At 41.2% G+C, this 27611-nt stretch overlaps 1 long non-coding RNA gene across 2 annotated transcripts in view; it reads right to left on the bottom strand.

The window, feature by feature from the left end:
- LOC147754885 (uncharacterized) overlaps positions 1-27611 on the bottom strand; it is a 72343-nt gene that overhangs the window by 3282 nt on the left and 41450 nt on the right. The window contains exon 4 of one of the 2 annotated variants that reach the window (XR_015329765.1): positions 706-1613. This is a non-coding gene — a long non-coding RNA (uncharacterized LOC147754885). Of the gene's footprint in view, positions 1-218; positions 1614-27611 lie in introns of those variants that run through there. The other variant, XR_015329764.1, reaches the window with a different exon arrangement.

Here is a 27611-nt window from a genome sequence, read left to right as displayed (position 1 = left end):
TCCTGCGACAAGTGGGTAAAATATGAAGAAGAATATCTCTAGCACATATTGGAGCGCTGTGGGTTTAAAAGTTGCTGTATTTGGCACCGCGTGTTTCGTATGTAACCTAGTGAGGGATCAGAGACTTACATGTATTGCTCATTACGAACAGCTTGATAGACTGAACCTGCACTTTAACGTTTCACATGTCAATAAATTACGCAGATAGAATAGGTTCATGAAATATTTATTGTACATCCAAATATTGGCTCCGTCTAGGGCGCCTTGTTAACGCTACAAATGATCGAAGACTGACTGAAAATCCTAACATTAAAATGGCTGGTTGAGGACATGAGCGCCGAGAAACGAAATCAACCGATCCAGTTTATTATTAGTGATATTTTTTTAATATATCAGTTGACTGTTTTCTTATTGATTCCAAAGAACGAAACATTTCAGCTTGATTTAAAAAGCTTCTTCAGTGCTATGAATTACCACACAGTTTGCCTTCATCCTTGTCACTCTAGTATGATACAGTGTATTATCTTCAATCTGCTCCAATTTGGTATTTTCTATTGCATCGTATTTGTCCTATGACAGTATTCCCCGCTATTTCTGATGTACTCTTCTCCTTTTGAATCGCGTCCTAAGTACTCAATAGGAACAGCCAACATCGATGGCCATCTAATGCTACCGATTATAGTTGTCATACTGTAACCAACTGACCTGCCGTAAAGTTCTCTATTGAATCATCTTAACGTCCGTTCAGTTTTTGTCCAGGAGCTGAAGAGACCGCTTGCGAAGACTATGACCCGGCCCTCAACGTCCTATTTTTCCAACATAGGTCGCACGGCAGCTGCGACCAAAAGTCTTATGCAATACTGTTTCCTGAGCACCCACCAGCGCAAGTAGGAAAGAAGCAGTTATGCAACCGTGTGGACGTCAGCGCCTGAGAAACCGCTTTTTCGCTTACGGCCATTCCGCAGGCTTTTTTGTGTTCCTTAGACCAATACACGATTTCGTTTAAGGTAAAAGTTTTAAGCTGTATGTCCGATTCTGCCACACAAACACTACTATAAATGACAGATCTTCCGCACGAAAGAAACCGCTCCGGCCCTTCATATCTGAATCTCGGCTGATGCTTCTGTGACAATCGTCGGTAGCATCGTTACTAACACGGCAATTATAACAATTAGTAATAGGCATCTACTGCTACGACTGAATTTTCTTTTTTCAATGAGTCTAGAAAGCCGTTGATTTACCTAACGTAAATCTGTTAAGTGAACTTAAATTTCGTTCGAATAGAGCTCGATAACATATAATAAAATGCGTTCAGCTTCGTCGCTTCAACTATGTGATGCTCTACCTTGGTTAAGAAAGCCACTAGAAGCTGTCATGAACTCCGAAACGCACCAAAGGACATGGACGGGTGGCTGGTAAAGGTCGGAGACCTGTGGGCCTGCTGCTTGCCCGAACCGGTGTAAGTCCCTAGAGAGCGAGAAAAACTCATCGGGGCAGCTGTTCGGTGCGATGTGTCGACACAACGACCTTCCCTGGCGTTGTCGCTAGTGCGCGCCGCTCGCTATCGGCCAATCGCTTCCGCCACACGGACACACGCCAGGTGACAGCGCGTCCTGCAAGGGAAAACAGCAAGACTTTTCGCAGTGCTCGCAACCATGAAACAAGCCCATTAGTTGGTCAGTGCAACAGGGAACTAGTAATTTACACAATGGGAACAGACACAAAAAGCTTGAAAAGGTTCAAAGCGTAAAGAAGCAAAGGCTAGCACTAGACCAAACCAAGAGCCAAGCAAAAGGAAATTGTAAAAAAATAATGTCTTCTATCGAAACGTGGGTAGTTCTAGTAGTAGAAAGTGAGTATGCATGCAAATGACGTATCTACTCGGTGCAACCAAATCTGAAAGATACTTAGGTGCATCAGCCTTCTTAGCAATCGCAAACAGCTCACTTATTTTTTGCAATTTGATGAAGACATCTTTGATAAACTGTTCTATATACGTGACTTCCATTTGCTTTGACAGCCTTTTCGATATCTTGGCTATTCCTGGTAAAGGCTACGCAGAAGTTTCTCTCAGAGCTTCCTTCAAGTATCTAATAGAGGCTCTGAGTTACTTGGTATTGTCATGTCGAGAAATCTCGAAGTATCAATCACCTCGCACATTAAAAAATCCGAATAATTATTCGGCTGCCAGAAGTCCTTGCCCCAGGGAAGTTCAGACCATCAAAAAGCCACTTCTGAACTAAACTATTGTTATGAAAAGTGAGCTGTCGTACTAAAAGAAGACGTACGGCGACCTCCAGTTCAATTCTAGCTTACAGGACACACAATTGTGCTTCTGTGTTTATAGTTTAACCTCTCGTAGAAAAAATCTATGGCGGTACAACGGCGCCCTCACTAAAGACAACAATTACAATATAGCTGTAGCAGAAAATCTCATTTAAGCCACAATTGGAAGATCAGCGAGTTTGTGGGCCTGTCAGTGGTCGTTTCTCCCAATGACTTCCGCATTAGCGATAAAGGTTTTCTCGTTGGAAAAGGACTAGAAGTGATCGGTTCCTTCGTGTGTTAGAAATCAGGGCAACAAGTGATAGCTTTCGCCTTATCATCCTTAGCGAACATGTGTCCGACCTTCATGGTATATGATGTACCTCTGGTGTTCGTGACCTAAACAATGTATAGGTTTTGCTCGTTTTCAAAATAAGGAAAAGAGCCTTCAGCATACCCTCCGCCAGTGGCTGCCTTGTTATACATAACAAAAGAAGCTTCCAATTTTAAACTGTGCGTTTTGTGCGAAAATCTTTTACAACTGGTCGGCTTTAAATTGTATTCAAGATACGGCTTTCAGAGCAGGTCACGGCAATCCAGGCACAATTTCATCACTCTCTTTCAATCTTTTCAAGCTCAAGCTTTTCCGGGAACCCGCGGCTGGGTGTGCTACTCCATGGCAAAAATCTTCAGTTTCAATTGTTCCTACTTCAGCTGGCCTATATATAAACTGTATATGTAAAGGATCTTCTTTTGTATATATATGTCTATACTATGTTATAGCCTTAATGTTACCAAATGACACTGTGATCGGCATAGTGTAGATAACTACTTGGACGACGACCTCCATGTCGATGAAGCTGCTAAACATTGGGCACACTAGAACAAATAATTCATCTTCGAAAACGTACACTTTTCTCCATAGAAGTGTACTACGGTCTTATAGAGCCAATTAGCCAGCTCATGAGGCTTGTGTAATTCATGTCCCGGTCAAAAATCCAGTTCATATCCTCACCGGCTCAATAACAACACGTCGAGAATGACGTGTTTCGTAAATACGAACGAGAGGATTAACGGCACAGCAAGTTCACTAATCCCTTAGCCTAATATTAGTTCATCCTTATAGTTAATAAGTGATTCTAAAAAAAAAATTCTCAAAACCGTATGTCCCGTTTTAAAAAAAACGTGTTGGTCAAGATCTATTTCCACCAGTAGACATGGTTGTAGTGATGCTGTTAATATGAACCATGTTCGTAGCTTGCACCATTTATGCATTCTCAGACCTTCAGCGCTGAGTGCATTGCTACTATCTGTGTGGGCTTTATCTGTCAACTAGTAAGTCGATCGGAGATTGCTTTTCAGCGTTGATTGATATCGACCCATAAGCGACTACAAAAATTTGGCGCGACATTCACTAATTGTACCTCACGCTCCGGCATTCGTTTCATAAGGCACAATTTGTGAACGATTAGTACACAGGCATAAACAGTGATGATCGAGGTATAATCAAAAGGTGAACTCATATGCGCATAAAAGGTGAGGGAGTCGGTGGTCATCGTCCCCAACCTGGCCCGGGTTCTTCTAGCAGCCAGTAGCCTTTTCGCCCCCATCAGCGTGCAACGATAGGTATCGAAATACACCAACGGTACAACCGTCAAAGACGACAGGGACTATAATATTTATTAGCAATACTCATCTTTGCTGTTCTCAGTTGAAAGTTATTGAGCCTAATATATGCGTATCGCTTCAGCCTGATTTCTTCTGGAAAACAGTATAACTCATACAGCCCCTCAAATCAGGAACTCGTTCCGACTGCTTCAATGTACAAGGGAAATAATTTATTTTTTAAAACGTCATTTTTCTTTTTACTCTAGGTGACTTTTTTCTTTCGCAATCTCTTGTACGTCATTATAGCTATGATTATGATTAAGCTACAAATGAGTAAATGAAAAGGTAATGAAGAAATACATCATGAATATTATCCGCTTTTCTCTCTGTGAAAAATTAATTGAGCAGCTTAAGTTACTAGTAAGTTTTCATTGGTTCATAATGGCTACAAGACTTCAAATACAACATACAGCAGGGCGCACATTCAAGACTGGCTTCTTGGTAGTAACTAGCTAGTCTTAGTCATTGTACTTATTTGGATCTGATTTAAGCTGACATCTATTCAATTAAGTAGCACATTTGTCTGAGCGGACTCGCCTTTTTCAACAGCATCTTCCTTTACGATGGCTGTGCTACTGGAACCGTCGGTCACGGTCATAAGCGTTTCGAACATGAAAGGATCAGCTAGTGACTTTGGCATCGGGCATCAACACTCGTTAATGAGTCTGCCTGCTGAAGAACGGCCCATCAGCAAATCATTCATTCTTCGCAAATGGGCGAGAGTCTCGTAATCGAACCCACAATAGGAACTTATGGTTAGAGATCGACGCGAAGCAAACTACGATCTGCTGTTTCTTTTAATCAATGTGATTTATGCTGCTCGTTTGTTTTCTTATAATTAGATCTTGACTAGATTGACGACACAAAACGCCGCGTAAACAATCGTGTATGGTACAATGCGGCCTCATTGGGTCGGGGCGAAGCCCCACAGTGCATCGAAAATTAAGCCTTGGCTCCCACGCCCAGAAAATAAGAATGGGGTCAAATTACGAGATTAGAACGAGTAAACCTACCACACTGCCTAGGTACGTCTTGGCAAATATCCGCGTTGTTGATCGTAGGTTTTCGTGACAATTTCATGTTACATTTGACGTTCCCGCTGTTTAATGTGGGTTATCAAATGCACATGGTCATTGAACAAACATGACCTATTTAAAATGTCTCATGATGGTTAGCAATATTAGCTTTAGTGAATATATTCTCCATTGTTTATCGGTTTGCATTCAAAGAAAAAATCTATGCTCGGGTCGGCCAAAATTTGCTTACGAAATGAAAAAATTTAGTAAATGTGGCTGCTGCCACTGTTTCGATGGCTGCAGAGCTGATTTTTCTTAAATATATATATTATTATGTTCTTGATTATCATTATTATTATTACTACTACGATTATTATTTTTTTTTTTCGCCCGCCTGAAACTACTATAGTCTGGTTAGTTTGTTGGCTAGGTATATAAAAGCACTGCAGCTAATGTCACACAACTTGGAAGGCATTAACCCAACATGACAAGATGGACAAACCAAGAGGAAAATGTTCCGAAACGTAGTTATTGAAACGTGTATAAGCTAGGAGACGACAATTGATTCAATTTCAGCTCTGCAGGAACTACAACGGTAATGGCGAAGAGAATCGCTTCTGCAACAGCTTTGAACCTCACGTGTTATGATCCGTATCGCCCGCCACCAACCACGACCGTCTTCGTAGGCCTTGGCGTTGCGGTAGAGCCTTCTCTGGCTTCGTACGTCGATCCGTGTCTGCGAAGTGTTCGAAACGCTTACTCCTGCCAAAAAGGAAATATCACGATGTCCCTAGTCTCCGGCTGTCAAAATGCTAAGTCCACCGAGTGCTCCGGCGAAGGGACCACAATGATTGTCGCCCGGATAAACAAAGCAGATACCTCGCACTAAAGAATGAGTTCAAGTGATCAAAACTCAAATCATTACTGTTAACGGCCGAACACCATATTCCGATTGGTTGAGCCCACCCCGAGATTGTGTTTTCGACTCATATGGTGCCATTGTTCGATTTATAAAACATGTACATATATCACTTCACTGGACAACACCGATGTCATATTGTCTTCAATGAAACGATGTGACATATAGTTAAATAGGACAATGTATTGAATCTGTACATTTGTGACGATTTGACCTTAAGGGTGCATTTCTCGGACACGCATCCTAAATACGTATTTTTGCATATGTTGATTTTCATTGCAAAAACCTGACTTTCGGATCTACTCGTATCTCATCTTTCTATCGTGAACTAGTAATTCCATTCTATGTTTGACAGCCGTTGCTGTAACAAGAATGTTCTTGAAAGCCGCTTGTCTGTTAAGAGCAGGGCGTATCAAAGCACCATGCATATGTCAGGTCTTGCCGTTGTACAAGAAAAACACGACCATACTTACATGGTAAGATGTTGTCGGCAACCTAATGATTTGATTGTAGCGTCAATTATGGCAACGACGCCATATCTAACGGTGACACCCTGATAAACGTATTTCAGCGCGCCTTAACGAAGAGTGCAATGTGCAAAACATCTCTCGTTATTTCAGTATACATATGTACTGCGCTATTTGCAATAAAACAGCTCGTACTAAACCCAGTTGCTGCTCGTTACGTCCTCGTTTGTAAATATTTTTTTCTCGTAAAAACCGCGGAGTATTCTTACTCGTTACGTCCTCGTTTGTAAATATTTTTTTTTTTTTTCGTAAAAACTGCAGAGTATTCTAAATTTCGCTAGAGGAGAAAATGTACTGGTAGTAATAGTAGGCTTGTTTAATTACCGAAACATCCGCTTCCGACCGAGTGTCCAGGATCATCAATCACCACGAAGCTGTTAAAAAAACTAGAATCCTAATCAACGGAGGCAAACAAACAGCCGCTAAAATGTTTATTGTATCTAACGATTTAGTACCCACTATTATCGCAGAGGCAAGCAGCCCATAGCAGCACGAGCCAGGTCAATAAAAACCATACTTGATTTCTTTTTGTCCTTGCCCTATCACCTGCCGCAGTTTTTAATCGAAACCTAAGGTAATAGAGTGACTGTATTTAGACCTAAGATAAAAAACAACACTATACATTTCGCAATCCGATCCTATACAGTTGCCTGGGTAGGGCCAGTCGCGTTTTGACATCTTCCGCTATATTATTGCCTAGATAAATACTTTACGAATACTTTTAAATACGATTTAAATCCGAGTTTCTTTCACACTGACCTAAATTGATCAATGAAGGACAAAAACCGCTCTGGAAAGCTTCCTCTCAACATCCGCATGCACAGCAGGTAGCTAATTGGCCGCGAATAATAAATTCAGTAGGTTGCGTGACCTATCCTCACTTTATATATATCTATATGTATATAATTTAATGCATTTAATTTCTTTTGTGAATCCCTAAGTAGAAACAAATGTCGTTTCCTCTGTTGTCTATGATTTACTACCTACTCACATCTTACGGCACTAGACCGAATCTATCACGGGTATTATCAATAGTGAGTCCCTGAGGCCTGTAGCGGCTGTCACCCAAATATTTATCGAAACTAAGCTTGTCTCATTTGTTTGAAGGTACTTGTACAATTTGCGTGGCGTAGTATCAAACCCGGCTTCTTTTAGTCACAGAGGCGCTTTTCGAGGAATGCCTTGTGTGCAAGAAGACCTAGCGTCACAAAGAAATGTGAGCCTTTGTTGTGCCTTCTCTTTCATCGCTTTGTTCTAAGACGGTTCCGGACACGACGCCGTTCCGGTGCTGACGTGTGCGTCGGTAGTGCTTACGCTCACATCTTAATCTGCTATCCGTCCAGCTGCCATCTCGCAAGATTGATACTCGTCGCTGGAGGAATCGAACGCGTTTAGAGTGAAGGACGCTTGGGACTTTACGATCCCCATCTGTGCCCCTTTTGGTGTCTCGTACCACTAAACGCCCGTGAGCTTATGAGATTGTAGGTTGTGTGTGTCCGACCCAAAAACGAAGATGTCCTCTAAAGCGCTTTCTTCTTCTGCTGCTCGTTCGCTTCTATTTTGCGAGTCGAGCCCCGTCCGCCGTCCCCGTCTTAACTTGCGCCCAGTCCTGTTTCTGTCACTGCTTCCCTTCTGTTGTCAGCCGCTTGCTGGAGGCGCAGACTGAGCGTCAATGTAACAAGAATTGGCCACTCTTAGCTCAATGTGTCTACTGCGTAGTAAATCCTTGCTATAGCAATTTGTATTACAGGGGAGCGAGCGCAATATTGCCCTCTGTAGAGTCATTCTTCACAGAACAGTGCCGGTCAGCGCCCATCACTAGGCGCCGACTAGCGAAGTCGATCCCCATAGCCGACTTTTGGAACGCCAGCGGACCTTGGAGTACTTGGGGACCCGAACTATGAGTCAGCTCAGTTCTACCGTACATAACGAGCATAAAAAGGGATACGACTGCTGATTTGCTCTATGGCTTCTCATAACATCGACGACCGGCGGATAGCGGACAGAGCGGTTGTTTGCTTGTTTGCGCCTGGGCAAATACTCGAGCAGCTGATTGTAGACGGACGGTGCATCGCCATTTAATAGCGTACGTTGAGTGCGATCACAAGTTAACGGAATTGCGTGATGGTCATGACAGCAGCATAAATTCACGAATAACGGCCGCTAGGATAACAGTAACCATAACACAGTAATTAGAAAACGCTGCTCATGCTTATATATATATATATATATACATATATATATTGGCTCTATATGAAAAGGAAACAAAAGATTGATTGTATACGAGCGCATTTCGTAATCGATTGCAGTCGGACCAGAATTTAAAGAGAACTCACTACGCATGGACTCAATATTGAATCGAATCTAATTATGCTACATAGAACGCTTTGTACGTAGAAGTTGCTTCAATATGCTCGACAGACTCGTTTTAAGCGTGAACTTTCAATCGCGGATAAAAACAATCGGCATTTTGGAAATTTTTTTTCGTGCCTTTTGTCCGGCACTTCCTTCGTTCGGAATTATTTCAAACGCCCAGTTTGTATCACTGAATGCAGTGTGTGTTCCCTAAGGGCTATGATGGGGGAGACATGGTACTCACTGTGCCATCACCGAACGTGCGTAGTACACGCGCTTTGCAAGGTTTGTAGACAAGCTGCAGACCAGATTCAATTATACATATCATCACACTGTAACGAATGAGGTTTTGTCTACTCTAACGAGCTGATGGGCGACAGGACTCGAGGTCCGTCCCTTTACCGGGGTGCGTCCATTGGTATTGATTTTGTTCGAAAAACGACGTTTACATCGGCCGAAAAAAATGACACCCGTCTACGTTAGTGGCGAGAAAGTAGCCGCTATCCAGGTACCTTTTTACGTTGATGAGAATACTTAGAGAGCCTAAATAAGGCGACCGTCTAATGTTTGTCGAACTACATAAAAATTTAGCACAAACCGACGCTTTCTAACGCAAAGCGAGTGGTCCAAGCTTTTGGAAATTAGTCGTCCTAATTTACTGAGGCAGCACAAAAGGCTTCGACAAATATATTATCAGTTTCAGCATCAATCTACATCGACGTAGGGGACACGCCCATTCAAGCCGTCTTTATTTGAAACGAGGTTCTGTGCGGGGTGCGCGTTCACGAAGGCAACGGCTTATCTTGCCTTCTAGCGACCTAGGGCTTGACGTTGATGAAGAATGCTAAGAAGCAATGGGGAATCAGGGACTACTATTTTAAAGAACGAAGCAGTTGCCGTAAGACGGAGTTTTCACGGACCGCTGACACCAAGACTCCGGTATCCTCCTGAGGCCTACTTGGCCTCACATAAACATGTTGATACCTGGCCAACCATGTTGCTTTTCGCTTTTATAGTTTGAATGTAGCAACGAGTGCATATGGCTTGAACGGTACCCTTCTTAACGTGAGTAGCAGAAACCACAAGGGAAGTATCGTAACAAAACCAAGAGAGCGGTCGACAAACTTGAAAGGTTGTAAAACTACGTGGAATAAATGGTGTCGTGTGATTTTTATTAGCGCGTTACTCGTCATGGCTTTGGGTAAGAGGAGGCCGTAAAGTCAATAATCCGTGGCTTTGTCTTGGAATTACTACGCAGTGTTGTCTTCTTGCGTGAGTGGACTATATCTTGTATCTCCCAGTGCTTTAGGTGCACTGATGAAGTTGTCTGTGACCACGTAGTAATTAGGCGTGTGGACCCCATAAACATATGTATTAACTAAGTACTGTATGGATTTCGCGCGACATAAAAACAATGTTTAAAATATTTCAGATCTAGTAATACATATTTGAAGAGGAATGTCTACCGTGTTGTTTCATTGTTATATCATGTTATAATTCTTATAACTAATAATATCCCTCTTGTTTGCTCCACGTAGGTATCAGGCTGTGTTTAATTACATTGTTCTGATGAAGCTGATCAAGAAAGCCCAAATATGATTAGTTCGATGCTGGCAGTATCTAGATGGAGCGGCTTATACAGTTACTGAGTCGTCAATGCTTCGTTTTTATTTCATAATTTCATTATTTAACAATAAACATTTTTAATACTGATCTGTTTGTGTCACAGTAGTTAGTCCCTGTGCCAATTTTCTGTTTCCATAGAAACCAGTCTATTGCTACCACTATTATCTACATTTATCTTACCTAGTTTGTTCTTCAGTAAATATCAATTTAGTTAGATTAATCTACAAAGGCGCACCACGTGCACACTTCTTTTACTTCTGTGTGCACTTAACGCAGGACACAGATCAGGAATAGTTAAGGCTGTCGCCACTGGGAGCAATAGAAGTGCTTGTAGCGGTATTATAGCGGCAGCAGAAGCTGCAGCATCAAGTATGGTGCCTAAGGGCGTAAAGTTAGTATCAAACTTTACTGGTAACGGTGGCACCAATTTGAGTGTGACGAACGATCCCACTAAGGCGGAAAATGCAGGCTGGTCCAGTAAAGTTTCTGTGATAGGACATATGGAAAGGGCGGTCAGGTGTTATTATACGGACAACGGCTGTCTAAAGATGCGTGTGTTATTGAGTTGCCCTGAAAGAACTCTTTATAATGGAAGCTGTTATCAAATGAGTATCTCGCATCTTGGCGTTAGCTTCAACGATCTACTCTGTTACGGGATTCGGCTGCTACGCAAGCTCCCGGTGTTAATAGTTTTTTTTTCTAAAATCTAAAACGGCGTTAAACGTCGAGCTACGACATTAGCGGAAGATCTCTCAAAAAGAGAATCACTAATTTTTGAGTTTACGGAAATAGGTAGCGTAATATGTTAAGATTATTCAGTCTATACCTGAAACATGAATTGAGCTTCTGCCCCCTTCCATATGTATTTCCAACAGCAAACAGCTTGGGGGTTACTTTGCTGTAAAGGGGACCATTGATAGAGATATGAAGTTCTGGATAGTAAGAGCTCATAAATCGTCATAGTGATTTTGCCAATCGATAACTAGCATTCGACGGCTGTATTAAAAAGAACTACGTTTTACTTGAGCAATTTCTATCTGTGCACTGTTTCTGAGAGTAAAGAGCTGCTTGCAGACATCTGGGGGTGTACAGTCTTGGAAAATAACTGAATCGTACATAAGACTCGGGTTCGATACTAATGGCATCGAAAACGAGCTATAGCTATCGAGAATACAAAAAATCACGTCACGGCTGCATGAAAGCAAGACGGAAGTCACATTCGAATATTTTCATTGGCAACGTAACAAACCGCAGCGAGATAACGATAAGCGGCGTTATAAAGGCGTGCAATCAATTCTGGAAATTTGTATTTGAGCCAAACGCGCCATTGGCGAAAACTTCCTAAGAACATCAGGGAAGCGCGACGGAACGGTTTGTATCAACCACCCGCTGCAACGAAACCGGCCAGCGCTAAATTGACGTACGTACATTGTGCCGATGCGCAGCTACTTAACGTCTGACACTACTCTTTTTGGTACTCTGGAATAACGGATATTGAACGGAAAAGTCAAAAGGAAGAAGACTGACAACTGCTAAAAGTGAAAGCACTGCAAATCAAACTCACTTCACAGGCACACACACACACACGTCAACGTCAAAATACGTGTATAATCCAGCGGAAGTTTTTACAGCGTCTGTCACAATGATGCGTCGTAACATTATCTGCTGCTACAACAGGCGTACAGGGGCATAAAAGCAACAAAACTTGTATAAAATGAGCTGGCTGGCTAGTTAACCCGTAGCATGGTCTGTTGCCGTTATAAGGTTCCCGAACGCAACCAGTCGAACAGAAATGATAGGATTGCAGACATATATGACTGAAGACCTAGAGTTCTATAAAGGCATTAAATATATGACCGAAAAGAAAATACCTAGTTGAAATTTTTCCATAGTTACTTATAGCACAGAGTAGCATGAAGCCATTCGTCTAGCTGGCTAAACACATAACAGTGACAGCGTTGAAAACCGCAGCTTGTACTGCCAATAAGGCTTCGAATATATGCCATACACAATGTATACCCTATCGGCAGCTATATAGAATGAAATGGCATGGGAATTTTGCAGAAGATAAAAATCTGCTACGTAGATATTACGTGGACGGATCATAAAAACTCAAGACACATTACATATTGTCGAAGAACCTATGATTATTATATGCGAATTCGGAATATATACCCACATATTGTACAGTATATGTATTTGAGTTTTTTTTTTTATGTTTAGTTCTCTTTATTTGAACGTAAAGCAATTAGTTTCTTCGAACAAAACGAACTTGATTTACCTACCGAACCTTGATTGAATAGATTCAGCAGTCACGTAAGGAATGCTGGGGCTCTATGGGGTCAACATTTGCTTAATGCTATCGTTGGAGACAACTGAAACCCACCTACGACTATATTTGTCAATACTGTTCTATTATATGGCCAAAATGGGCGCACTAGAACCTACCTAGTTTAGATAAAATGTAAACTGGAAACACCCACAAGGTTGGGTGATATAGGCTGAAAGTGGGGTCATAGAAACCGCTAATTATTTCATGTGAAGGGAAATGATATATATCGCATAATTGAAAGGAAAATGCTTTTCCTCTTAGAAAAGGCTATGATCATGGTTGAAAAATCGATTCTTTATGAAACTTTGCTCATATTGTTCTACCGTCCCATCTTATTGGATACCTATATGTAGTCATATTTTTAAATGCTTCGGTCTTTAGTTAGGGCGTTTGAGAGAATTCAAGCTTTTTACATTATGGCTTATTCCTAAGCCTAGTAATGTCTCGTAATAGGCCTTTTATTTTCTGCAAGGTACAGGCAGGTATGATTCAAGCAAAACAAAAACCAATGGCGTTTTTGTCTAGTCTCGTAGTCACTCTATTTTTACAATGTCGATGAATCTGTGACTATGCGAATCTATATATCTGCGAATTTACTTCCGCCTCTAAGACCGTACCTGACAAAAACGATGCCCTATACCACATTTCCACGCATGGTTAGTATCGCACATATCGCACGCATGGTCACCTTTCGTTGACAGATTCACTGACCCCGGAGTCACCTACTAGCGATCATGCGCTTCCACTAGGGTACCCAAGCTTTGCTACAATTTTTGCGTTTTGAAAAGATTTCTTCTTATATCTTCTGTTACCGGATGCCTCCCTGTTTCAATAGACTAACGGGTGTACTCATTTCGAGAGATGGCAAGACCTAACGTGCACATATAAGTAAGTTAACTATTGTGCGCTACGATTTCTCAGGGCTGAGTGTACCTTGCCGAGCTATTTTGAATTGCCTCAACTTCCTCTACACTTTCCACAGGTGATCAGGACTTAACAGAAGGGTGCGCGTATATCGAGCTGCGATAAGACCACCAACTTAATTTCTGCGTAAATATGGCAGAAGAAGACGATTCATTCGAATCTCGACAGCGCTGAAAGCACGGCTCTTATGTTCAGGCTCAGCAGATAAGGCCATCGTTACCTTGTATGTTGTAATCTTGAATTCTTATCGTATCTTCCATCACGTAATCACCAATCATTATCATGTACCAGTTAGTGTTGGCTCAACGTAAATTGCGTTTGTTCAGATAGAGCATGAACCGTTTTAGGTGTGGTCGCAGTCGCCAGCCTGACCTGATAGGTACTGCCCTGTACAAAACTAAAAACAAATTCATAAGATATTCTGAGATGAAATGGTGAGAATTGAATTTCTTCATATAGTGTTAAAGTGTTCGAGTTAGTTTGGCGATAAACCGCTAGTCAAATCGAAACCAACAATGACTGCTGACGCTTATGACGCGGTGTCTGGATAATCGTTCATGTATATAATGTTATTCAGCAAAGTTTCAAGTATCTGCGATGGCCGATTCAGTACGGTCGTCGTTTCATTAGTAGCCGTAATAATTGTTTTCACTAACTGTTTTTTTGTACTCGTGCTAAAAGAAAGCAAAGCTCAGCTTACTCAGATACACCAACAAACAATCAGCCGATGTTCCGTTGCGTGCCGCCGACAGCAGTCTGAATATACCGATTAGAAAGACAGGTACATTTCCACCGATGATCACATCTTCGTGCATCAAAAAAACGTGCTTTTATTGCACCGTTAACAGTTCACTTTTTTCAACAATGGCGTGCCACGAGAAAAGGTCTCTACGGTCTCCATTTGGCTTTGTTACTTATCTTAGATATAAGCGCACCCTGTATCCACAACTTTAGATTACTACGCGTCCCCCCAAGTGCGGTTATAAAGGTGCAATATAAGCACTTATTTAAAATGGTGCTAGACAAATTTCGCGGCTGCAATAGTACCGAAACGCGGTGCGGGATGCGTCACAGGTTCCCGTGTATATACCAATTCGAATTGTAACATCGGAGTCCTGGTAACACAGACGCAGCATATCAGGCACCATGGTAACAAAGTGTTTTACTATTTTCCTGTTGGGAAAGAAAGGTTTTTAGTCTTAGATACGAAAATTTGTTATTTAATTTTCATAAACATTCGTTTATATATGACTATGAAGTGCATAGAGCTAATTAAGCATGCGACGTTAGTAAATGAACGGATATAGGATTGGAAAGGTTCGATAGACTTACCAATTTACCAACAAAAAAAACCAGAAGGTTAGACAAAATGTTGATAATTTATAAACGTACTTTTTGAGGTAGCAGAAAACTTAGCCGGTAGCAGACCAGATCATAGCCTGTAGAATACTGTATATATGTCGTTAAGTTTCATGAGGTGTAAACAATTTCACATTTATTTTGGCCTTATTAGTATAATTGGCGGCCCAGACAGCATGGGCCTAATCTATATTTTTACCTTAATGTGATTTCCGAGGTGGACTTTTCAAGCATACGCGCGACTTCTGCCTGTCGTATTCGTTCCAACGAAATAGAGCCTTATGCTAGAATTTACAGGGGGCAAATAATGGTAAACATTCTCAGCGAATAACCGAACACATGAAGATATCGCTTCTAGGAGAAATCTAAATGTATCTACCGGTTCTTATTTCGGCCTGTTATCAAAGTAGCTTTGGTTCAACCAAATAAATGCTACAAAAGAAGGCGCAAAAGCCAATTTCATTAAATCGAAAAGAATGGATCTGCTATTTCCGAAAGAACTCCTCCAATATCGTTGGTTTAGCCTTTTCCTTTTTTTTGTTTTTTTTTTTTATATGTGACTCGTAGATGTGATTGTATCCGAGAAAAATCCCGTTTTAGTTCTCGGACTTGAAGCTGATCGATTAGCCGAACAAACAGTTTACGCTATATTAGCTTACGAAGTATTTAAAGGCTAGGCAGAACTATAGAAAGGTTCAACACCTGCGCTTTATGGGCTAGGTTTGTGTGGAAATATAAGCCTCTGAAATACTACCTAAATGGTATTTTCTCAATAGCCACTTTAATCCGTAGTTTCAATTACATTATACTAACGGGGCCATTAAAAATCGTTAAAAACACAAAGCCGTTGATATAAATCTACTGGTGATTAATTTTATGTTGACTACTCAAAGCTTCAAACCAGATCGGGATCAAGGATGTTCTCAATAACTGTCTGCCCGCTCATGTTGTGATCTTTCTTTTCAACTAGGAAGGAGTAGCCGCAATCGTCCTTAAACATGAATCCTCTTTTGAGTTTTACAGACGAGTTTGGCAAACGTACCACATCATTGCCATTTTTTTTTTTTTACATTACTTTACGAGAGCACAGTCGTCAACCTTCATAGTATTTTGGCTATCGCGCTGTCCGATTTCACAGCTCAAAACGCAGTCGATACGAAAGTGTGTCTCTTCATCAGGATCTTAGCAGTTTCTTTACTGAATAATAAACTCAATAAATAGTTATTAGATGTTTTGAAAATGATATCATGTTCAGTAAAATCCATGTATCAAGTGAAATGTTATGTTCTAGCGGACTCGATTTAATTATACCTGTTCATGCCGTAAATTGGTTACGAAATAAGGGAGGCAACAAGGAAGGGGGGTCATGTAGATAAACACGTTCGCCGTTTAGCTTACACAGGGGAAATGTTAGTGCTGCTTCGGGCGTTTACAGCGACATTGGCAAGGGGAAATTTATCAGACCAACGAAGAGGAGCAAAGTGGTCTTTTGAGCCTGTTTTGCTAAGTTCATACGACCGTATTTCATCTTTCTATGGACGCTTTTTTTTTTTTAAGAAATGGAACCTATGCTTTTAATAATGTATCAGGCGGCCAACGGAGGTTGGTCATAGTTTGCAATTATGACGTCTGCCATCCACAGAACATTGCAAAGAAACACCCGCGAGATAGCGTACGGCATAGCGCAGTCTTGTTCTTGAATATTTTTTAACGAAGTAAAATATCATCTATTATTGGTCCTTACAGCCTCACAATGGTTGGAGATACGTTTACTAAGATGGCTGTCGTTGTTGCACTGCTGTTGCCTGGTATCGTTTTGCGTTTCCAGAAAATTAGAAGGCATCCTGAAAGGATGCTACAGGAAGTACCACACATCTATTTCATTCGGTGAGATGCTTCTGAACGCGTGTAACTCAATAGTTCGCGTCTGCATTTGAAACCAATGGACCAAACGCCTATCGTTTTTCCTGAATGATGTCGAGCACCGCAGCAGAAGAAATTTCAACCAAAGACTGTTTTCATAATTTAATTTTCTCCCAACTGTGTCCTCTCGATAAATTGCAATTTTTTTGCTTGAGAATCAAATAGAGAATAGTTTAATAGCAGGACGCAGTTTTTATTAATAACACTAGTATAGCAGAAAAAAAAGGAAGCATTTGGTTTGATACTTTACCTTTGATATACCATAACATGTTATACATAAAACGTACACTACGTTCGAAAGCACCTGTGCGAGAAGTTTGATTGGGTCAACACCGGTCAAGTCATTTACTAATGAGACCGTAAAGTGGGGTCAGCTTGTTTGGCTTACAGATAGACAGCCGGATCTCGATTCGATCTCCAACCTAGTCCTGTTCGAGGCCTGATGATGTCTTCAAGACCGCTTTAGCGGCCCAGTCACAGTTACTGTTTGCTGTCCTGACACTCCATCGAAGTTATAATTTGATTAGCCATGGTCCTCCAACTTGTGTCCTCAATCGAGAATTGATTCTGGTCATTAGTTCCTATTACTATACGTATTAATATTACTATTAATTGTTTTGAATTACCTGAAACATTTTCCATGTACACACATGAATTTGCTCTTATACGATACAAATCGGACCACGACTATCTCCCGGCTAACACTGTCTTCCTGTCTAGAGAGACAGATGTATGGGTATCTAATATAATAATAATGATATAAAGTCAGCGGACTGCACCATGAATTCTATCAGGATTCATTCTTCACAATTCGATTTAATGGAAAAGTAAGAATCCGAGCTAGTTTAACCTATCGCTTGGCCAGTCTACTTAAGAACATTGAAAAACGCGTTTTGTCTGTTAAAAAACGTTAATAAGCGACGGCTGCTGCAATGGGTTTCGCGGTTTATTCGGGTACAGAGACCGCCCGCTCGAGTCATATCAATGTACAGAAGGTAGCATGTCTAGCGAAAGAAAGCAGTCGTAGTAATCGTCGATGAAGCAATCGTTCTTGCTGTACAATCGATGATATCTACGTTTATGTAATACTGATGATTATTAACTTTTTTTGTAAGTTAGATTTGTAAAACTGATTAGCTAGGTTGGCGTCTATGTTATTTTCAGTCGAACGAGTCAACTACTGGTCACCGTAGGCGGTCTTCTGCGACCTGCGCCGGCTAATAGCGAGTCGGATGAGGCATTCTACTAGTGATCAGTTTCAAGGTCTCTCTGGTGTGCATCCACTGAAACCTTTGTTAGGGGCAAATCAAGTATTCAAGCTTAAGCAAATATTTTTTGTTGATTATACCACGGGGCATTACAGCCATAAATGGTGAGTGTTATATGGTATATATAGGCCTGGGCGTTGGGAATTCGTGCAGCTTAAAGACTATCTCAAGATCAATCACTTAATCTTCTTCGAAACACGTTTAGGACTCAAGGCTACATGGACTTCTTCTACAGTTATTTCTCTCAACTAACTGAATCAACATTATTGACACCGTGAATTTTGCGACACTTTTTGTAGGAACGGTACAGCGTATGTGATGCTTCAATAATTAATATACCAGAGACAGGCAAAGATGTCCTTAGCCGTATTCTATTAAAAAGTATCTAATGACGTGTTCGTTTATGGACAGATAGTTGGATTCCGATGTGCATTTATTGCCATAACCAATTCCATCGTAAGCCCTTATCATTCTTAGATTTTTGTCTTGACAAAGGCTTCGTCTTCAAACTATAGTGGAAACAACTCTCAAAGGTGTCAGTATCAACGAAAAATGCGCGTGTTACCATGTTTTCGTTACAACGGTTTACTGCATACGACCCCGTCCCCTTCTCTTGTTTTTTACCTTGCTGTCGTGGCACCTTTCGACGTATTAGGTAGCGGATCAACTCGGATGCAATGAATCACAACCAGAGAGCAGGCGAGCTTGAAGAGAACAGTGGAAATTCTTGCGCACCAGCGAAGTCAAACGTTTCAACAGATTTCCAACTTCCAACTATGGACTGGAACGGTAGGATAGACGTAGGAAAAGAGAAAGTGGGGAAACAGAGCTGGAGCCAGCAGTTGTTAGATCCAATGATGTCGTAGCGGCACAGGTGGCCTTACAAAGGGAAAAGCGTTGAGTATTGGCCGATGGCATATAACAAGACGAAGCTATATAATGGAAAAGAACCCGCCAGATGAACACGACGCCAACGAGAAAACGGACAAAATGGGCCCGGTACAGAGACGAACAAAAGATGGAACAGAGACGATAAAAGAACGACTGCATTGAACGAAGGCAGGAGAAGGCACTTGCGTAGATTGTGAAATGAGGGGCAAGCGGAAAGACAAACTCTTGCTACACAGCCAACGTTCGCGAATGACAACCTACTCTATCTTCGGAGTCGCCTGAGCCTGCGTACCCGCTTTGGCACTTTTGATGATCGCTATCGATGAAGATCAAGCAGAAGCGGTAAAAATAGATGATCGTAAAGAGTAAACATTAGGGTAAGCACATAAAGGGAATCAGCGGCGTGGAGCAATAAGACCACTTTCGTACTGAGTGTTTGTTTCTCTAGCCTAGTTCTAGCTAAAGCGAAGTCGCACTACGATATTAATACGTTGCGAAGGCAGTAGCAAAAGTAGTAACAGCAAGCAAGCTGCGTCAGTTCTTAACAAGCATCTTGCTTAGCAAGGTCGTGAATAATTAATTTTTTTTAACTCTGAAATATCCGAATATAACAATCGTTTATCTTTTCTCACGAGCAATGTTTTTTGATTATACTCGACGCAACGAGTATTTCGTACAAACAAAAAAAAACGCTTCTTTAGTCGAAATCCTTCATTTCGGCCAGAATTTTATGGCGCAGCGGGAGCTTCGGTGGGAAAATACCTTTGAGCAGGTATTCATACATTTTTTTCGGTCGTAAATTAATACTCAGCTAACAAAAATTAATGCAGTACCGTAATGATAACCAATTCCAGACCTATTTACAGCAATGACAGTAACAACAACATTTAAACAGGTGCGTATTCCTTTCGCCTTAGCGTGCTTCTATGTGAGTGTTTTTTTCTGCCTGGCCTTGCGCGTCCTGACATGGAAGTATTTCTGCTGTCACTGGTCTGGCATTCTTCGCTGTCGGCTTGTAACGACACGACCAAACAACGGCGCTAGTTCTCCTGACGTCGTTTGTTCTATTTATAATCGTGTTCAGTTGGTAAGTTTGCAGCTTCATATTATATATTCATGTACAAGAAGGTGATACTAAGCTTACAGCACAGCCATTAGCAGTGGAAAGGAATATTAGGCCGCATAACACTGGGCTTGGGGAGGTGTTCTTTGTGATCATGTGGGCGAGCTAGTCTGTATGGCGGAGCGTCGCAATAGCTGGCGTTTGGTTACCCACGGCGAGTGCAAGCGGGCGAGGCCATCGTTGGATCGTTAGATTCTGGTGACGTCAAAAAAGCACACATTAAGCTGCTGTATATGAGGAATTTTTTATTGGCTCATACGTTATACTGGAGGATAAAGCAGCTCGGCTCAGGTCACCCAGGCAAGCCCAGGTGGCAAAGGCGGCCACCCATGGCTTCTTGGTACGCCCCTTATGCCCGGTTGCCCCACAGGATTTTCATCGTAATGCCACGATGATGATACCATTGGTGACGTCGAACGGTCTGAAGATGAACGGCCGAATTTTGTTCCATATTTATCTTATTATTATTATTATTATTATTATATATATATATATATATATATACGATAATGATATGTGAAACATGTTGAAACAGCGACCCGCAAGCGTTGAGCAGCCCCCCAGATATCATATATATTCGACTAATAATGCAATTTAGTCGTAAAGCGATTTAGTCATTTCGTTTCAACAGCTGAACTACTAAAAAGAGATACGTACAAAAAAAAAGGTTGTCGCATAAGCTACAACTAATTTTCGGCCTCTCCGGCTGCGTTCGGATCAGATTTTCGAAATTTCCAAAATAGGCCGAGCGCGAGATTCCTATTAGTTTGCCAAGTTCAATTAGGCCAACAGATATTTTCACTTGGACGCGGTTGTGACTGCTGTTGGAACGATCAGTGCCGGAACAAATAAACAAACGAATATACAGATTCACTAATAGAGATGGGCAAGCTTACAAATTAACTAGCATGCTAGGTAAACCGTTCGATTAATCAGTGGACTATGAGTAAAAGACAATCGACGGTATTTGTACACACGTCTTTACACGTAAACACCGCTATCTGCATATTCAAATTGTATCAGTGGGCGTATTTTTGTTCATGCTAGCTATTCGCTGACGGCGTTCTTCAGCCTTTATAGATGTTATGTTATGATCTTCTAGAAGTTATTAAGCTGTATTAAGATTGGCCGTCTGCCTAAGTGGAAGCGACCACACCAATCTGCGCATGTGTATGTACCTGTGCGTCTCTGTAATCACGAATGATTATTAGACGAACTCAAAGAACTACGAGCTTTCGTACGTAGTCACTCACTTTGACTATGGCGTCGGCAGAAACGGCTGGCTGTTAATTTCCCAGGCTTGCCGAAGAACGAACTGCAGATGTCAACGGGAATGGGCTCTGCCTGTTTCTGTTCGCTTAATAGTGCTAATTATCGGAAAATGGATCAGGGTTAGGCCGGCGCTGCACAGAAGAGAGCGAAGAATTGAAGCCAAACTACACCGGACCAAATCGTTACGTACACTTTAGTGTTACGTTCATGTGTGCGTACGAATGTGAAGACTGGACGATGTCACATGTGGCGGCAATAACAATAGGAAGGCAAAAACCAGTAGCACTAAGAAACCTGGGGTCACCTGCTGTTATCGTATGCACATATCGGGTGTGGTGATGAACATTAGTAATGGTGCTAGCTAACCACGTCTGCTGTAAAATAGTTCATGCTTTGGCATTGCAGCTCTAATAGTTGTCATTGTTAACAATGTTGTTAATAATGGTTGTTGTTGCTTGGCATCCAGATGGTAGTAGCAGGACAAAAGTATACGCGGCCAGCTGTAAAGCTATTTCTGCGGCAATAACTGCACCAGTAACATTTTGCATACCGTCTTTAACTACACTGACCTGTACATATCGTTATAAAATTTTAGAAATAATTCTACGGTAACTATTTCGTACACGTATCCTATAATCATGGTTCTCAAATGTCCACACGGTATCGAAAATTGTAGATTTTACTACAATTTTAGCTCATCATAATGCCGCTCTGACGGTGAGAAATACTGCTTTTGTGGAACGAGGTTGCTAAATTCGTAATACACATCTAATATCTTCGTAATCTAAAATAGCACTGGCGACGGTTGTACGGATCTATGAACAACGTCTGCTATCTACTATAGAGGAGCAAACCACGGGTCGTGTCCATCTCGGTTGGTTGTATGGGAAGCACGAGTTACCGCTAAAGTTTTCTTCTTTTCGTAGCAGGGCTGCAAGCCAGGATCGCCAAAAGTGCCTCCGTTCCAAAAAAGGAACTTGCGCAGAAGTCGCCCCCGTCTTTTGAAGGCTCGGAAACTGTGAATCTTCGAGCTCGAGCGTTCGCTTTCTTTTCATTTTGCGATCACTTAACGCTACCACCAAAGGGAAAACCCGAGGGCGTTGGCAATATCCCAGTCCATATAAGGACGCGCATCCAGAATGAAAAAACGCAGGATCGTATACTCACAAAGCCTGCATGAAGTCGCAGTCTTGTACCGGAAGCACGCTTAAACCACTACAGGAGTTCCACTGCAAACAAAGCCGCGGGCCTAGGAGTCAGTGAGGGTGATGTCTCGCCCAGCCGAAGAGAACAGCCATCCACCTAATAACACCGTGCGTTTCCATTCGCTGGTGACCCAATACAAAAGAACTTCAAGCGAAAACTGAGTTTGGTGGGTCGTGTAGAACTATGGGCTTTTTCGAGGATGATGCCCAACCGAGTCGGCAGTAGAGGTCGTGCAGTGCTACTTCCCGCCGGAGTACTAACGATAACTGTACTTTAATACATGGCATGGATGACGTCCTTGCACATGTGTTCTGCGGTCAAAAAACTGCGGAATGCTAGTTGCTAATGTTACAGTTTATGATGCCAGCTAGAAAATTGACTTCTAGAAATTAATTTACAGTCTTGGTTTCGCTTAAGCTTTTGAAGGGTTTTTTTTTGGAACCGTTTACCTCTAGAGTGGCTTTGCGGTTTCAAGCATCATCTGCTGGGGCCTTTGCTGGCTGAGCTTAATCAGGCCTAATTAAGTGTCTACCCTCAAAATGTTGGAACCCAATAATTTCTACTTTCTTTTTCAAATCCAAGTCAGCTCTATTAAAACCTTTATGGTTTTGATGTTAGATCGCTCGATATACACGGAAGATGACGTACCCTTCTAGAGAATGCCACCGATTTAGCGAAAAACGTCCCGTTAACAAATTATAAAAGGTCATTTAATTTCCTTGCCAGCTAAAAATCAGTAAGCACTGAGAGAGTATAGTATAGTTTCTCGGCTAAAAACCGAATTCAATAAACAGCATGCTTACACTGGCAGGCTAAAGATGTATTTCTATAAAATTTAATATCCTGCTTAAAATTATAGATCGTTCAACGACGTCGTTCAAACGTTCACGTTACCAAATCGTAGATAATAGATTTGTTCATGTAGTGGAAATGTATTCAGATCGAGAATTTGATAGTTTGTCTATAAATAACTAATTAAAATCAGCAACGATATAGTAAATGTGACCAGTTTCTATTTATTATAAAGTTAGTTTAAATAACCCAGTGGCTATAAATGTTGTTAGCGACTTCTTATCGTAATAATAAATGATCCAAATCGAACGATAGAACGTCGGCCTAGACGTTTATAAGCAAGAATGAAATCCAACAATTTTATTCATTCTTGGTCTTTACGGCCAATAATGTCGATGAGCACTTGGGCAACACATATAGCAGTATGGGTCCTGTTACTATTCGGGGCGACACCCTTTCTATTGGCCCAAGGAACGCTAGTCTTAAGCAATCCTCTTGTTTCGCTACGCAATAAAATATATCCGAAAGTATACATTTCGCACACCGGCGAAAGAAACCGTTTTATTTAAAGGCACAGATCTTCGCCTTGCCTAATATCCCTAACTTAACTTTTCATCGTATGCCTACCCGTAGACATATGGAGAAATTGATTTTTACACCTATTTACTCTTTTATATATATATATATATATATATATATACCTTTTTAACTCCGACTTGGTTATTAAATTACCACCCACCGCTAGATGTGTCTAGCCATAGGGGCACAGGACCCCCAGCGACATGCACCGTTCATTTTGCGTGATGCCTCAGATGCGTGTAATCGGCTCTACACGGAAATATCATTTAAAGGCACTAAAAAAAAAAGATAAGGAAGGATAGCTGCATCAAAATGCAGTCGCAAAAAAAAAGAGGACAGTTTTTCTCGCCCGCGGGGATCAGTGACAAAAAGTACGTTTATGATTTAGACACGAACAAACCCGGACTTCCATCATATCCAAGAACTATTAGCCGCAACGGTTGGAGTCTGCAGGCACCTACGACGGTGGTATCAGACGCCAAAAAAACTGACAAATGTAGCAGGGAAGCATCATGAACACTTTTTTAGACCATGGCTTATATTACGATTCGTTAACCATCGCCATTCCTGTATGAGTAATATTTAAAACATGATAGAAAACAATTTATGTTACTGCCTTGTTAATGACCATTTACCAATCTTATATTTATGGCAGACTCGCTTCTAATGTGCATCTTCGATGTATGCGGAACCCGTGAAGCCGAATTTTTCATATAAACGTACTTTGAAAATATGTATATGTCATCTGAGGATGATTAGTAGTTTTTAAGCATTGCTCTTGACCTTTGACGCCAGTAAGATAACACAATATCATTTAAGTGGGTTGTCTGCGTGAATTTTCTGTATTGTATAAACTTGCTTAACAGAGCCTCTGACTGGCTACATTGATTCACTCACAGTTCCTACGACGACAACATATAAGGCTTCTGTCCAATAGATGCTATACCAAATTTTTATGTTTTATTTTATGTGTGTAAGTGCACTGGAGTGCATTCATGAGTCGTTAATATGCGAAAAATTCATGTTGAAATACGGTTATCAAAAGGCCCGTCACTACGAACTTACTTACTGTTTTATTCCGGATCTGAACCGTGAAGATCGTTTAAGAGGGGCTTTACGGCATATTTGGGCTCACTTTAGTCTCCTCCACTCAAACCCGCCAGGGTCTTTCTTAAGCTTTTCTTCAACGGACTTACGAAATAGCAAGGTCTCTTAAGGGGGATGCACACTAGTCATTAAAACCGACCGAATATAGTCTATATAGTGGGTCAAAATTCATCTAAAAAACTAAAAACCTTCCATTTATTAATTTGACGATTCAAGTAGAACGAGAAAGTCGAAAATACAAAACAAGATCAGCGATTGGTTATATTGTATTTTTTGGGTTTCCAAGTTTCCAAGGAATATAATGCCCTTCATGCCACATTATGTCGTTGTTCTTTTAACATTACTAATTTAGTCTACATGTGAATTTAGACGTAGCTCAATCAATACGAGCATTAAGCAGCTTATTTATTTTTATTACTTATTTATTTACCAGTTTATGAAATGGTAACAACTGCAAAATTCGTAAACACCAAAAAATACATCCATACACTCTGGCTTGCGACAGGGACGATACGCACGATGTCTGCCATACAGGAAACAGTCATAATGATCAGAGGTATCTGTAATCGAAGGTGATTGACGCGTTCGCAGTCTCCAGACATGTGGGTAAAATTTCTGCCACGATTATGTGCCGACTCGCAAAAGACGCCGATGCTTCTTAGCACAGTAGTTATTTTCGCGTTCTTCCTTTCAGAGTTCAGCAAATCGATCGGCAGAATGGATTTATGATGACCCAATTCGGCTCATTTGGAAGACTGGCGCTCCTTTTTTGCTTTGCGGATTGCCGAGAAGATTTCTACTACCACATTCGTGCAGTGGAGTTCGTTGAGGGGAACGAAGAGGAACGAGACGAACACAACAGAACATGGCGTCACGATTTCCCGCACCGTCCGCAAAAGCTGCTCGAGACGTTTTCGAAAGGTTTTGACCTTAAAAAGGTGGATTTTGTCGACACAGGCGCAAGTGCTGAGTTGTGCCGAAAACCTGTCTTCGTATGAATAAGTGCATTTTCGGAAAGGAACTATTCACCTACTTCTATTTCCTTCGAGGAAGACGCTTTCGTACTGCTTTGACATTTTCATTTTAAGTCGGCGTGTAGAAAACGACTACAGTCGGTATAAACGGGTTTCAGATGCCGCCCAGGGGTCCCGCAACCGTCATTGCTATGATAGCCTAGCTTAGGAAAAATGGCCATGCCAAACTTATGTCTACAATGACATGTTTAAATCATAGTAGATTGTATTATAGTAGGTAATTCATTTTCATATTATACCGCTAGTTTTTCGATAACTTTAAATTATTTTGCGAAAATACTGACAAAATCGAGTGTTGTATTATCTAGTATCAGGCATGAAAATTGTTGTGCCTATTGTCGTGTAGGTACACCGTTAGGTTTGCGTTCCCTTTAAACTCCTTTCTATATGCCCCAAACTAAAAAGTGATAAATTTTGGGTATGGTATAAGAAAAAAAAAAAAAAAAAAAAAAAAAGAATTTCGTGTAAGTACGCATGAGATCACGTACCGTATTTAGACACGCATTTGTCGAACGCTTATCGACCCACATGTTTTATTATTAGCCATTACTTATTAAATAAAGCTTGCTTAAAGCTGGTTTGTCTACGCAAAGTCTATGCATGAGTTATTCATACATAGGCCTTGCGAACTGAGCAGACCATCCAGCAAACATTACGACGGTCTGCTAAAATAGCTTATTTTTTTATATGCAATTTCTGTTTCATAAAAACATCGTTACATTGAATAGAATAAACGTGACAAATCCATGATGTGTTCAGCTCTCGCACTTGCTAATGCGACCCATTTAGGAAGACGATTTTAAGAAGCACAAAAAAGAGGAGGCTATACTATAAGACGCTTTAATGAAACTACCACTAAAGGTAAAAGCAACTGAAATACAGGTGAAACGAGGAGAGGAATGGATAGTGGTGGTGATCAATGGAACGTCCAGCGAAACGTGAACGCAATCACAAATGGCCAACTGTATATTGAACGGTGTGAAATAGTTGACTTTAATAATAGGATACCTACAGTAAACAAGGCTCGATGCTGCGTCTCTTCGGTGTTTTCAAGATAGAAATTTGCTTCCAGCGTACGAAATACGGTCTACACAGTACGGACAAGTTTTGACACAGACAGTCGACATAATGGCCACTGCTTACCACTCATACGCTACACACCTGAGTCGTTTGTGTTAGCTAAACGCATAAGTGATAGCCGATTTTGTTCACATCATAAAAAAGAGTAACGTTCTAACTGAATTCAAGCTACAAATTTATTCAGCACGTGTTCGCTGTCAGTCTCTCAATCAATTGATTTACTCTCGTTCGCCAGAAATTTTCAAGGCTGGCGTTGCAGGGCTCGTCCAGTCAGCCTTAAGACGTCCTTCATTTTCAGCCATATAGCTTCCAATCTAACTGGCCAGTAATTGCGAAAAATCCAAT

The sequence above is a fragment of the Varroa destructor genome, unplaced genomic scaffold, assembly GCF_002443255.2.
Source record: "Varroa destructor unplaced genomic scaffold, Vdes_3.0 BEIS01000006.1, whole genome shotgun sequence".
NCBI lineage: Eukaryota > Metazoa > Arthropoda > Arachnida > Mesostigmata > Varroidae > Varroa > Varroa destructor.
The sequence above is the reverse complement of the archived record's forward strand: the minus strand, read 5'-3'. Positions and strand labels throughout refer to the sequence as shown.